The sequence below is a fragment of the Odocoileus virginianus genome, chromosome 4 (assembly GCF_023699985.2).
Source record: "Odocoileus virginianus isolate 20LAN1187 ecotype Illinois chromosome 4, Ovbor_1.2, whole genome shotgun sequence".
Taxonomy (NCBI): Eukaryota; Metazoa; Chordata; class Mammalia; order Artiodactyla; family Cervidae; genus Odocoileus; species Odocoileus virginianus.
In genome coordinates this window covers 46346357-46360054 of record NC_069677.1, presented here as the reverse complement: position 1 = coordinate 46360054, position 13698 = coordinate 46346357, and the positions used below count along the sequence as shown (strand labels likewise).

At 41.1% G+C, this 13698-nt stretch overlaps 1 protein-coding gene and 1 non-coding gene across 2 annotated transcripts in view; one reads left to right on the top strand and one right to left on the bottom strand.

Moving 5' to 3' along the window:
- PPM1L (protein phosphatase, Mg2+/Mn2+ dependent 1L) overlaps positions 1–13698 on the top strand; it is a 319652-nt gene that overhangs the window by 232227 nt on the left and 73727 nt on the right. The gene's annotated exons all lie outside the window — the stretch shown is intronic.
- Positions 8044–8150, bottom strand: LOC139034974 (U6 spliceosomal RNA). The gene has a single exon (XR_011487535.1). It is a non-coding gene; the product is annotated as a U6 spliceosomal RNA (small nuclear RNA).

Below are 13698 nucleotides of genomic sequence, written 5' to 3'. Positions count from 1 at the left end.
TTTGTAGACTTTTTAATAATGGCCATTCTGACTGGTATGAGATAGTACCTCACTGTAGTTTTGATTTGTATTTCCCTGATTATTAGTGGGGCTGAGCATCTTTTCATGTGCCTATTGGCCATCTGTACAGACCTATTCTTAACCTTTGCTATAACATCACCTTCTGCATTCTGTGTCACTCTCCAACTAATTTTAATTTATATTAATTCAGTTCACTCACTCAATTGTGTTCAACGCTTTGCGACCCCATGGACTACAGCACGCCAGGCTCTCGTCTATCACCAGCTCCCAGAGCTTGCTCAAACTCATGTCCATCGAGTCAGTGATGCCATCCAACCATCTCATCCTCTGTTGTCCCCTTCTCCTCCTGCCTTCAATCTTTCCCAGCATCAGGATCTTTTCAAATGAGTCAGTTCTTCACATAAGGTGGCCAAAGTGTTGGAGTTTCACCTTCACCATCAGTCCTTCCAATGAATATTCAGGACTGATTTCCTTTAGGATGGATTCGTTGGATCTCCTTGCAGTCCAAGGGACTCTCAAGAGTCTTCTCCAACACCACAGTTCAAAAGCATCAATTCTTTGGTGCTTTGCTTTCTTTATAGTCCAACTCTCATATGCATACATAACTACAGGAAAAACCATAGCTTTGACTAGACAGACCTTTGTTGACAAATAATGTCTCTGCTTTTTAATATGCTGTCTAGGTTGGTCATAACTTAATTAGCTTATATTAATATACTTAGCATCACCTGTTTGCTTATGAGGTCTCACCCCTACCCCCTAAAAAAGTGATAATACAGACTAAATTTTATAAAAACAATATGATGGGAAGTTATTTTTTTTTAACAAATCACATTTTCCAACTTCATCTTATCTTTTTAATAAAAGGCCTCATATGCACTCTGAGAATACATTGATCCAAGTTTTGCAGTGGGCAAACAAAACATTAAATTTTAGGGAACTTTGCTGAGAATACTGGAAACTACAGGCTAACACTGAGATTTAGAATCAAGAGATGCTGCCTCTGGTGATGAACACATTTGACTGGAGCTGCGTTTATCTTCCTAATCAAGTTGTCATTGTTTGTCACAAAGGAAGTAATGTTACTACCTGCTCTGAAGTAGTATTTGATTACGAGGCCTGGAGAAAATGTGTTTACTTCAAAGAAAATAATTGTACCAGGTGGTCACCATTTAGACTGCATTGACCAGCTAGAGGCAGGGTGTCTATGCCATCTGTATCTTTTCCTTTCTGTACCATGAGAGTTTGGTAACTGAGTTTCTGTGAGGCCTTGTTGGAATGCTCATAATAAGTTTTCATGAACTCCAAGTTAATGGTAAGACTTTCAGTATGCAGGGAACGATAGGTGGTTTTTAAAGCACTGGAATTTCTAATGTACTGTGACCATCCATTTGTAGTGGTGAGAAGTAAGGAAAATGTATCCTCTGGCTGACTTTCAGATTCGGAAGGTCTGTAATCGGAGGCAGCTGGACTGCCATTTAATGTCATTTTGCTATAATGTTAAGTTCAATCTTGGTGAGCTACTGGATACTCTGATGTCTCATCTGGTGAACTGCCTCCTGAATGGCGCTGTTTTAAGCCACCTTCTAGTGCCCAGAGGGATACACTCTGTGTTTCTTCTCTTGTTAATGTCCTCGTCACAAGGCTGTGTGGCTAAGGCCATCTCCGAGGCTGGTTTGATGGAGTTTCTGTGGTATAGACTCTCAGGAAGCACCTGAATGTACTCTTGTAGTTCTGCAATCAATCAAAGGAAACTAAATCAGCTACAGAGAAATCCCTAGGACCATCACTGTTCATTCAACACAAACATTTATTGTGTGCCAGGTTCTGGCTAAGTGCTGAGAATCTAAGAAATGGGGCAGGACAGTCGAGTTAGAGGTCTTTTCCCTTTGAATTTATTGCTCATCTTGAGTACTGTCTCTATAAATCTTCCCTCTAAGAGGTACTTCAAAAAGACACCTTAGCTGGCTTCTTCGTTCTATGAGCCAGGGCCTTCTCTGTTCCTTCGATCTCAATCCTTCTCATTAAAGTAAGTGACACAAATCACATGTCTGTTATTTATATCCTACTGCTTCCTGAAAGTTGGATTTGCCATACATGCAAAAGTAATGTTAAAATAACAACAGAAAATCAAAGACAAAAAACAGGAAGGAAACAAATGCACTAACCATAAAGAAAAGACAAAACGAAACTGTTTTTCCATGGAGACAACTCCTAATGCTGAAGTTTACGGAGCCTTTTTCACAAGCTCCCTTGTACTTTGGACATTGAGCAACATTGTCTCAGCTTGAGTTTCCCCAGAGTAGAGGCTGAAACAAAAGGCCAGAGGGAAAGTGTTGATCGCTCAGTCCTGTCTGACTCTGTGTGACCCCATGGACTGTAGCCTGCAAGGCTCCTCTGTCCATGGAATTCTCCAGGCAAGAATACTGGAGTGGGTAGCCATACCTTCCTCCAGGGGATCTTCCTGACACAGAGATCAAGCCTAGATCTCCCGCATTGCGGGTGGATTCTTTACTGTGTGTGTCACCAATTTAAGAATGTAACTGAAGGGGCAGGAGTGAGAGCGCTTGGAAGTGAACCAGGAAGGAAGGGAAAGAGAAGGGAAAGCTAGAATGAGGACACAGTATGGAGCTGGTCTCCACTGAGTGTGGCTTCCTTAGTACCTGACTAAGGAAGCTTATGAGTGGCATCTCAGAACTTTCTACCAGGAGGTGAAGGCAGAAGCATTTAACATCTACTCTCGTGCCTTTGCTTGTCAAGGGGAGCTCCATAGACATTAGCTGACCCACACTTCTGGCTTGTGTGTGCCTGAGAGCTGTGTGGGTTCTGGGGACATCGCACACCTTGGCATCAGGGCAGCTCCAGGGAAGGGCAAGTGATAAAGGGCTCAGGTCAGGGCTGCATTTGGCTCTTCTGGTCCCTATGCAGTGGGACCGAGCATGTGTGAAATGCTATGCAGGAGGTATGCTGTGTGAGCATAAAAATGAAGTCTTTAGACAACTTTATAGGAAATACACTTAACTTGCCATATACTTGGCTTGGTATATAGGTGTATTTTCCAATCGCTTTCTTGGTAGAAAGGATTCACTATGATGCACTTGGCATAAGTTAATTTGATTCTTACCCAGGACACAACTGAAATCACCAAAATACTGGCTCTGTCAGCCTTCTTTTCATTCCATGCTCTGGCCTAGATGGAAAAGCAGTCTCTTGAGTTTAATGTATATGTACTATGTTTTTGTATATTTGTTTTCACTTTTTCTAATGCTATGTGTTAGTTAACCACTGCTATCTAATAAATGACTTAGTATCTTAAAACAATAATTATTAACCTACAAGTTTATTTAAAAGTACCAAAAAATAGCTTAAAACAATAAATGTCTATTATCTCACACGCCTTCTGAGGGTCCAGAATGCTGGTTACTCTCTCACGAGGTTACAATCAAGCTGTCAGTTAGCCTTTAAAGGCAGGCTAGAAGTGCGAGCTTACTCAAGTGGCTCTTGCAGGAGGCCTCATTTCCTTTCTGCATGGGCTTCTCCATAAGGCTGTTTGCTGCCTGGCTTCCCTTGGTGTAAGTGGCCTGAGAGAGCCCAGGAGAACCCAAGATGGAACTGAAGTTTTATATAATCTATTATCAAAAGCAAAATATTATAATTTCTGCCATATGCTCTTGTTTACACAGCCCAACATTAATTGATTGTGGGAGGGGACATGCAAGGGTATGACTTTAGGAGGTGGTGCTCATGAGGGCATCTTGGTGGTGGTTTAGTTGCTAAGTTATGTCTGACTCTCGAGACCCCATAGACTGTAGCCCGCCAGGCTCCTCTGTCCATGGGATTCTCCAGGCAAGAATACTGGAGTGGGTTGCCATTTCCTCCTCCAGGGGATCTTCCCGACCCAAGGATTGAACCCTAGTCTTCCCTGGTGCCTCAGATGGTAAAGAATCCGCCTGCAGTGTGGGAGACCTGGGTTCAATCCCTGGGTTGGGAAGATCCCCTGGAGGAGGAAATGGCAACCCACTCCAGTATTCTTGCCTGGAGAGCGGAGCCTGGCGGGCTACAGTCCGTGGGGTCACCAAGAACGACTAAACACAGCACACTCCTGCATTGCAGACGGATTATTTGCCGACTGAGCTACCGGGGTCCCTGCTGTTGTTCAGTCACTAAGTCATGTCCAACTCTGTGTGACCCCGTGGATTTCAGCTTGCAGGGCAGCTTAGAGGCAGGCTTCCACAGTCTGCCTTGTAAAAATATCTACTTTGACTCTGCCAGCTCCTCCATCTCCCTCTCTCCAGTATCATCATCTTTTCCTCTAATTTCCTAATGACTGCCTACACCCCACTTCTCTAAACCCAAGCTGGAGTGTGTAGCCCTGCTCTCAGCGCCAGATGGCTGTAGGGTGCTTACCCCAGCCTCCTTTCCCATGCCTCAGCTTCATTTCACCAGCGCAAAAGCAATGCCGTCAACTTCTCATTTTGCATATCCCTTCTGTCTCCTCTATTTCATGAAGACATCTCCTTCTAGAGCATCTTCACATATGTCCAGTGCTGTAGTCTGTCCAGGTTGCTATAATAAAATACAGACAGCCCGCAACTTACGATGGTTCGACTTACGATCTTTTGACTTTATGAGGTGCAAAAGTGATATGTATTCAGAAGAAACTTGACTTTTAATTTTGCATTTTTCTCTTTTCCCAGGCTAGACATACACAGTAGGGTTCTCTCTCATGAGGCTGGCCAGGGCAGCGAGCTGAAGCTCCCAGCCAGCCACACGATCGTGAGGGTGAACAACCAATTTGCTGATAGCCATTCTCATATTCACTTTCAGTACAGTATTCAGTAAATTATATGAGATACTCAACACTTTATTATAAAATCAGCTTTGTATTAGATGATTTTAGATGTCCAATTGTAGGTAATGTATGGAGAAGGAAATGGCAACCCACTCCAGTATTGTTGCCTGGAGAATTCCATGGACAGAGGAGCCTGGTGGGCTACAGTCCATGGGGTCACAAAGAGTTGGACATGACAGAGTGACTAAGCCCAGGCTAATGTAAGTGTTCTGAGCACTTTTAGGGTAGGCTAGACCAAGCTTTGATGTTCAGTAAATGTATTAATTGCCTTTTCAACTTAATGGTATTTTCCGTTTACAATGGATTGATCAGAATGTAACCCCATTGTAAATGGTTTATAAACAATAGAAATTTATTTTGCATGGTTTTTAAAGGCTGAAAGTCCAAGATAGGGTACTTTTATGGTCAGCTGAGGGCCCTCTTCTGACTTCTTGGGTCCTCACATGGAGTAAAGGCTATGTAGCTTTCTCAGGCCTCCTTTATAAGAGCACTCATCCCACTTATGAGGGCTCTGCTCTCATGACCTAATCACCCCCAAAAAGCCCATCTCTTAATACCATCATGGGGGCATTAGGATTTCAACCTGAGAATTCATAGGGGGGATAGAAACATTCAGACCCTAGGACTCGAGTACCTCAATAGTTGTGAAATTGCAGTTTAGTTTTCTCAGCAGTATCCTAAATCCTTCAAATTAAGGCATTATCCTCTAGTTGGTAATGTTGTCATCTTCGTCTCCATCTCTCTCTTGCTTTCAACAATCTCTCACTCCCCACCCCTCGCCTTATTTTTCTCTTTGTTTCTTTCATTTAAATGGCTGTTCTAAAATGTATTACTTTAAAAATTTTTATATTTATTAAAAATGTCGATGACTTGTTCTGTTTATTTTTAGAATGGATGGGTAGAATAACGATAAATTTTTTTTTGTATTTGACTCAGCTCTTATCTTCAGTTAAAAAAAAAAAGTTTCCTGTTCTTTCTTTATTACTTCTTGGCTGTCTCTTCTATTGTTTAAGAAAACAGTGAAGAAGTGGAAATGAGACAGTCACTGAAGATCTTGCCTGTCTCTTCCACTTTTTACAGTGCCCTGATTTCCCTTTTTTGTGATCTTCTGCTTTTCTACCAAACTGCTCTACCTTAAGTTCTTTGTTCTTAAAGAAAACAGCAGTAAATAAGTGAGTCTTTCATTGTGTCAGCATTTGTAGAAGAAAAACATGGATGGAACTAACAAATAACTGTCCCCTCATTTCCTAGGGACTATTTCTTTGAGGCTAGATTTGTTTAAAATGTTTTGAAAAAAACTCATACATTTTTAACCTTCCATTCTTCAAATTGCTTTCTAACCTATAGAAAATTCAATCTGAGGTTAGGAACTAGGGAAAATGAAAATGCCCTCACAGAATTAGATATGTATTTGATTTTTGCACTTAAGATTTAGCTTGTGAAAAGTATTGGCCCACGTAAATAGAAAGAAATAAACACAGCCAAATTTGCCTACTCGTCTTCAGGCCTGCATGTGTTTTAAAATCATACCTGAGAGTGTTATGGGCCTGGAGTAATTGCATTTGCAAATAAAATGCAGGAAGCTCTAGTGCTCAGAGTATAATTAGGTAACCCAATTAGGTGGGTTAATTTTCCCTTTTTGTTGTAATGTCAGTAACTTCAAACCTCTTTGGTTGACTGTACTTCGTTGTAAACCTTCCCGGGTAGGGAAAAATCAGTATTTCAGAGCCACCAAAGAAAATGAGCATGTCTAAAAATAGTTGCTTGTTGACAAGACTTTAGCAGATTCCCCACCCGCCAAATCCCTCACCCCCCCACCCCACCCCCACCCCCTACCTCGAAAGCTTTACAAAATGGAATGAGGTCAAATACTACAGATCCAGTCAAATCCACTTCTAATCTGTAAATCCTGTGGTTGCGCTGATTTTTAAAATGGAGATTTTGACGTGTTACTGAATGTATGGCATCTTCAGCAGTTCTCCACGTCGCTCCAGCTTTGGGGGGCACTCGGCTGTGTTCTGTGCTTTGTCAGTCAGCGCCCTGTTCCCTGGTACCCGCGGGGTCCTACTTACTGGAGTCCCGAGTGAGGTTCTCTTATACCCTGCTTTTATTTGTCAGGAATTGTTTTCTGCCAGCCTCAAGTAGTCAAATCCACTGACTAGCACTGTCTGTACACAGCTGCGGTTTGCAGTCTCCAACCTGCCTCCACCTCCGCCAGCATTTGGCAATGCCTCGAGGTGTTCTTTGCTGTCCCAGCCGAGGAAGGGGAGTGGGAGCGAGGGCTACTGGTGTCTAGTGGGTGGAAGCCAGGGATGATGCCAAATATGCTGTGATGCGCTGGAGGGCCCTGGTAGTAAGGAATTATCTGGCCCCAAAGGTTGGCCGCCAGGGGCTTCCCAAGTGGCGCTGGTGGTAAAGAACCCACTTGCAATGCAGGAGACTTATAGGCACGGGTTTGATCCCTGGGTCAGGGAAGATCTCCTGGAGAAGGAAATGGCAACCTGCTCCAGTATTCTTGCCTGGCCAATCCCATGGACAGAGGAGCCTGGAGGGCTACAGTCCATGGGGTCGCAGAGTCACACACGACTGAAGTGACTTAGTACCGTACTGTGCTAGTGAATGTTGATACTGCTGAGGTCTTGGAACTACTACTTCAAGCAATATTTCTCAACCTTTGCAGCATACTAGAATCACCCTGGGGCAGGGCAGTGGGGGGTGGGGGGTGGGGGGAGTGTTATGGCCAGTCTGGCACCCAGGTCCATTAAATCAGAGTATTTGAGCAGTGGGACCCAGGCCTCCGTATTTTTAAAATCTTCCAGGGTGATCCAAGTACACAGCCAAGGTTGAGAACTACTACTCCACAGCAAACATTTTTAGAGGTCAAGACTAGCTTAGGCATCATCTCAGATACTTTCCTTATTAAAGTACCTGAAAGGACATCGTTAAAATATGGTTTGATGCATTGGGCAATGTCCCATTATAGTATGATAGTAAGGTTCAAATGAATTTTTAACAATATTTTATATTCTCTAAAGCCAGTGCTTAACACTTGAGGCACTGCTCTTGTCATTGCCATGTTGGAAGTTTGTTTCCTTTGGTTCTTTCTATCCTTCTGGTAAGTAGTGATGGCAGGTATTTACTGGTAGTTTTATTTTTATTTATTTATTTATTTAAATATTGAATGCTTCATGAGTTTGCGTGTCATCCTTGCACAGGGGCCATGCTAATCTTCTCTGTATCGTTCCAATTTTAGTATATGTGCTGCCAAAGCGAGCACTTTACTGGTAGTTTTAATGGATAAAGTTTTCTCAGATAACATTTGGAGTGAGATTGGAATATTTATTGATTTGTTTCCCTTGGACATTTCTCATGTATCTTTTTTACTTGATGAACAAGTCTCATTTGTATCTACTTGAATGGATGTGCTGTGCAAAGCATAGAATATAAAGTTTCCTCTCTAAGAATATTTTATACAAATTTTTGCCTTTGTACTCCATTCTTCACTATTTTCTTTCACCAAAAACTGAAATGCATAGACAGTCACTCTAAACAGATACATATTCTCCAAGTATTATTATTATAACATATGCATAGACAGTCACTCTAAACAGATACATATTCTCCAAGTATTATTATTATAACATATAGCTTTTTATTTCAATTGCCTGTATTGATGATGCAGGTTTTCAGGAAACCCCCAAACTCATAAGTGTATTTCAAAGCTTTTGACAGAATAGATTGAACAATTACTCTAAGTAGTCTATCACTAACAATTTATTATATAGTAAAAACCATTCCATTTATAAAAACCAGTACACACCTGCCTAGTCAACAATAAAACTGTCCTCTTCCACACTTGTTTCAAAGCCTTAGTGGAGGTCAGGTTGTGGAACTCTGGAAAACACCCAGCTTCTTTAAAGAGACTGTGGGAGACTCAAAGGGCTGAGGACCTGGGCCTGGAGAAGCCACTTCCAACATAGCTTCTTCATTCATACTCTTGGCCTCTTAGTAAGAACTGTGAAAGTGTTGGGCTTCCCTTGGGACTGTTGGCCTGAGTGCCTACACATATGGAGGCCAAAAGATAGACTTTTTATTTGGCAGTGCAGTGTTTTGAGAGGGAGTGTCCTAAGAGGGAAGATCCAAGAAGTAATCATCCCAAAAGTTCCTGGTAGAAGTTGCATGCCTTTTTTCTTTTTTTACCTAACCTGGGAGTCACTTCTGCCAATTCTCTTTGTGGAAGTAGTCAAAAGCCCACCCAGCTCCAAGAGGAGGGAACAGAGGCTCCACCTCTTCATGGGAGGAGTATCAGAGCATTTGTACCATTTAAAACAATTGATACTCTGGGCCACCAGCTTCACTTTGTTTCTTGGTTTAAATTCTTGACCTAGGCACCCTGCTTGACTCATCTCATTATATAGATCAGCTCCCCTTGTCCTGACAGCTCTGGCAAAGGGGACAGGCTTCCCTATTTAGTAAAACTTTTCTTCTCTGGCTCTGAACTAGGCAGGTTCTCTAAAAAGAGTTCAGGATTGAGGAAGGAATAACGGGATCTCTAGTGTAGACACTGCCAAGAATGGCAACCATGTTACTGCCTTCCATAAGTACTTTGGTGGGCAGAGGAAACTGGCGAGAGAAAAGAAACAAGGAAAACGCCACAGGGTGGCTGAAGCCCATGGGAGGTAAGTTCTGTCAGGAGCAGGGCATTTGAGTTGTTTATGTATATGACATCCACAAGAAAGTGAAGTCAGGAAGCATTCTAGGCAAGCAGTAAGTGAATGATATGAGAAAATCAACCTTGTTCTTGAAACGAGAACAAATTGGACCTTGAGCAAAATCAAAAACAAGAGAACCACTTCACAGCAGCTATAGATTTCCAACTTGTAGAAGCAGATGTTAAATATCAGATTTTCTTGGCTTTCAGTTCCAGTCAATAATTAACAGCGCTGAATGAAAGATCTGTCCTCTGAGATGCTCAAGCTACCTAATCTGGTAAGTTTAGCTTAGCTGAGCACCCTAAGGTGGTAAGCACAGGGAGACATGGTTCTAATTTTTGTGTGATACTACAAGAGCAGGCTCTAAAGAAGAAAAGAGTATTTTCTAAGCTTTATTTCTGCTTGGGAGAACAAATTTGGGAGGTTGAATAACTTTCTCAAGATCTCTGAACAACTTAGAAGAGAATAGCCAGTCCTTAACTATCGAAACTATCCTGGGAGCTGGGGTTTATGCACTACTAACCTGCTTCAGATAGAATTTATATGTTAGTGCAGGTAGTCAGTATGATTCTTTATGCTTGAGAAGAAGCTAGGAAATGCCTGTGATTTTATAAACCAATTCTGTGGATCTCATGAGCAGCAGATTTTAAGGGTAATCAGACCTTTACTAGAAAAGGGTTTTTGCTATGGGAGGGAGAAGGCATGATTCATTTGTAGGAAATATCAAACTAGAGCTGGCTAATATAAAACTCAATGTATTGATTTAAGTGAATGCTGTTACTCACTTCTTATGCAAGGGGAAGAAAGAAGAAAAACAGGCTGGAACAAAAGGAACAATTCCTTAGGAAAATCTTGACATTTGAAGAGTATAACGACTTCACCGCCTCATGCTAAAGTGTTTTTCTTTTCCTCTCAATATTTCTTAATCTGTTTAGTTACCTGTCCATTTTTCTCTTTTCCCCTTTTAATTTTTATAGAACAAAATCCCATAAAACCAACATGATGGTTTCCCTGTAGTAAGTTCTTCTGTAGTGGGAAGTCAGAGAAAACAATTTGAGTATTTCTTTCCATTCTGTTAATACTCTCAAACAGTAATTCTCACCCTTACAAACCAGCACTTTTTTTAAAAACACTTTTTAGCACTCTATTCACCATCCCAAAATGAAATTCATAGATAATATAGTCTACTGATATGCATAATGTTTTAAAAAGTCACTGAAATGTCCTAATAATACAAAGGGGAAAACAAAGGAAAGGAATGCATAGTAAAATTGCATGTATTTCAGTTTATAAATATTTAGGCCCCAGTATATTAGAAACCACAGTGGAGTTGTCAGATGCCTGCACCTGATGCTGGAGCTCCCTCCATCAATACAACAGCTACGGGTGTAGGCCGACTGTGGATTACTTTGACAACTCCAATACAATCAGTGGTGCTATTGTTGGGGAAGTGATTTTTCCATGATGAGATTAACTCGTCATAAAGTTCTAAACAACGTGCAAGTTCCTCTTAATTCACACAGTAGTTGCATTCCGGGAAAATTCAGTGTATAATAAAGCCATTCCAAAAATATATTTTGTTTATACATAAAGCAGAAGGTCCAGGCTCATGTGATTATAAACAGGCTTTCACCTCTGTTACTGGAAAATTGCATGGGATGTAGAAAAGTCCTTGTTTTGCAGGGCTGTGTATTGTTGCAAGAACTCTATTGTCACTGCCCTTTGTGTGTGTGTGTATCTGTGTAACACACAGTCATTGTGACAAATGAAACTGCACCTCTGAGTATTCAAAATGCCCCCATTTAGAGCCAGTACTCTAGATAATCTGGAACAAAAGTGAAGAATTAAGTTGAGGTGAGAGATGTTAGTCTTTCTGAGTACAGTTTGAATGTTTTTGATTCATTGTCTTTGGCTTTGAAATGTTGAGACCCACTGTTCCATTTTCAAATGTTGGAATCTCCAGACCATAAGATCGTCTCAGGAAAAAGAAAGATGTTGTTTAGAGATGGCACATTAAATTTATAGCTTTCACAAAACTATTTGAGTTTCATTAGAATCCCTTTGGTTTGGTTAGGGAAAGAAGATTCCCAATGGCAGATATTGATTCAAGCCTAAACACCATTTTAAGGAACCTAAAAAATGGGGTCACTTGTATCTTGGGCAATTGTGTAAATATTTTATGAAATTAAAGTGTATATATATCTTTCTAGGAGTACTCTAGATCCACTGTGTGTCTATTAGAATCTCCTGAAGGTAACACTGTCTCATTTTCTGTGCAGTTATTGGAACTTAGACCTTAAATGTAGCCCAAGGACTGTGGCCTGTAGGAGAGACCCACAGGAGAACCCTGAAACCACTGATGTCCTAATGAGAACCCAAAGTGCTTGCCTAGAAATTGACAAGCCTAATGTCTAAAAATATCAATATGTACCATTCATCTCATTATGTTGCAGTCAGTATATGCATTTATACATGTACGTACATGCATTTACAGTAAATTTATGAGGAGGGCACCATCTCTAGGTTTCCCTAGGTAATATAGTAACCAATAATGACAACTAACAATTATTGACTACTTCTATGTACTGGATACAATTCCAAGCACTTCACATGTTTAATTCTCCAACAGCTCTAGAAAATAAGTATCAATATTTTATATGGGGAATTTTTATACTGGGAAACGAAGGCATGAAGAGGTTAGGTAACTTGCATAAGAGTCCCTCACTTGTAAGTAGCAGAGCCAGAATTTGAACCCAGGCAGTCAGTGTTTCTAGAATCTAAGCTCTGAGCCATTAACTACACATATTTAAGAAATAGGAAGACTGAGGACATGAGTTAACAATTCAGAATACACAAAGAGGCACCTTTTAAATTTATCTTGCTCCCAAGTCTGATGAAGCTAAATGTTTGGAGGTGATAATGGTTAAGAAAGCTATTATAGCTTTATTCCTTAAGCGTCTACAGGAAACTCCCAGTGTTAATTTCAGTATAACTAGAAGCACATGAACAGAACTATCTGTAAAACTGGGAAAATGGCAAGTGTCACCTTCACTCAATTCATCAAAATTGGGGCCCTGGTCTTTCCTTTCCAACTGACAGAAATTGAATTCTGACTCATTTAAGCAAAGGAAAAAAATGGAATGTGAAATGTATTGGTTTCATAAGTGAGAAAGTCCAGGGGATACTCTTGATTTATAAATGGTTTGATCCAAGTCTCAAAGAATATCAAAGCTCTATCTCAGCCTCCCTGAATTCTGCTTCTCTTTGCATGTTAACCTTATTCTTGTCTATTGCAAATAGTTTCCTTCTTGGAGCCACAAAAAAATATTTACAGCTTGTGATTCCAGTGTTAGAGACGCTCTTTTCTGGTATCCACAGGGAAGATTTTGATTGGCTGGTGTGGGTCACATGCTCAGCTTTGACCCCACCAGCTGTGGCCAAGGAGGAAGAACTCTAATTGGCCAGCCTGAGCCATCTGCTCATCTACCTCAGCTCTCCGTGGGAGGCTAGGCAGGCAAGGTGGGCCTCATGGCTTAGAAGACAGGTGGCTCCCCAGGGAAGAGCAATGCTGGATAGGTCAAAACAACATGTGACTGTTTCCAGGACACAGAATATGACTGACTGCTATTTCTGCACTGCCAGGCCACAGCATCTCCAATGTGTACCTGAACTGCTGATCCACAACACAGTGTTCACTTCCTTTATAATGATGTTTCTTCCTTTGTTTTGTTTTATACATGAAAATATAGAGTTATAAACAGTGCCTGGCATAGGGTAATTGTTAGCTGATATTATTCTGTGCTCACAAGTAAAAATGATATTTCTGCTATTGCCTCAATAATGAATGTCTAGCAAAAAATTACAGTGTATTCTGGTCTCAGTTGATGCCTAGCAACAATATCCCAAGGCTTGTCAGCAACTAGATGAATTATGGAGCAGGATTTCCTAATCTTGATTAAACTCCAGAGTTTGATAAATTGTCTGATTCTCTACAACAGAGCTGGGCAGGGGAAAAGGAAATCAGGTCAGAAAATATGGGACCTGAACTACAACATTTCATACTGAAGAGGGTCAGAGTAGAGATGACTGCAAGGTGGTGAAAAAGCTGCCACT